Genomic DNA, 996 nt, shown 5'->3' with positions numbered 1-996 from the left:
GTTTTGTGTTTTTCTTTGTTTTTCTTTGTTTTTCCTGGTTTTTCATTTATTCCCTGGATGGAGCGAGGCTTCCCCCGCCCCCTCCCCTCTCTCTTTGTTTTGATTTGGGGTTTTTTTCCTCTTTTCTCTATAAATTTTTCTCTCGGGGGCGGGGCCGGTCCCGCCCCCCTGAGCGGGAGGAACTCCCCCATCTCTCTTTATTTATTATTTTGGGGGTTTTTGGCCAAAAAACCCCAGAATTTTGAATTTTTCCGCCTTTTTGGAACCCCAAAAAGGGCAAAAAAATGAAAATACGCTGGGTTTGCCTGGAGGGATCGGAGTTTTTTCCTCCCCGCGACCTTTGCCGGGAGCAGCGATAAATCCCAGGGTTAATGATCAATCGCTTTGGAATCGTTTCCCAAAAAAAAATCATTTAAAAATCAAAATAATCAAAATAAAATCAAAATAAAATCAAAATAAAATCAAAATAAAATTTAAAAAATAAAAAAATATCAAAATAAAATCAAAATAAAATAAAAATAAAATAAAAAATATCAAAATAAAATCAAAATAAAATAAAAAAATCAAAATGAAATAAAATAAAAAATCAAAATAAAATCAAAATAAAATCAAAATAAAATAAAAAATCAAAATAAAATCAAAATCAAAACAAAATAAAATAAAAAAATCAAAATAAAATCAAAATAAAAATAAAATAAAAATAAAATAAAAATAAAATAAAAATAAAATAAAAATAATAAAATAAAAATAATAAAATAAAATCAAAATAAAACCCCCCGGGATTGATCCTCACGTGGGGAACCCAAAAATCCCCTCCCGGCTCAGCGAGGGGGTTTTTTTGGGGGGGAGTTTGGGAGATTTTGGGAGAAAAGGGATGGGAATTCCCACCCCCTTTTCCCTTCTCCTCCCCCTCATTCCCGACCCTCCTTTGCTCCCGATCCTTTGGATTTGGGATTTTTCCCCACGTGACCCAACCACGTCAAACCCATTTTTTTT

This window comes from Parus major, unplaced genomic scaffold, assembly GCF_001522545.3.
Source record: "Parus major isolate Abel unplaced genomic scaffold, Parus_major1.1 Scaffold329, whole genome shotgun sequence".
In the NCBI taxonomy this organism is placed as follows: Eukaryota; Metazoa; Chordata; class Aves; order Passeriformes; family Paridae; genus Parus; species Parus major.
The sequence above is the reverse complement of the archived record's forward strand: the minus strand, read 5'-3'. Positions refer to the sequence as shown.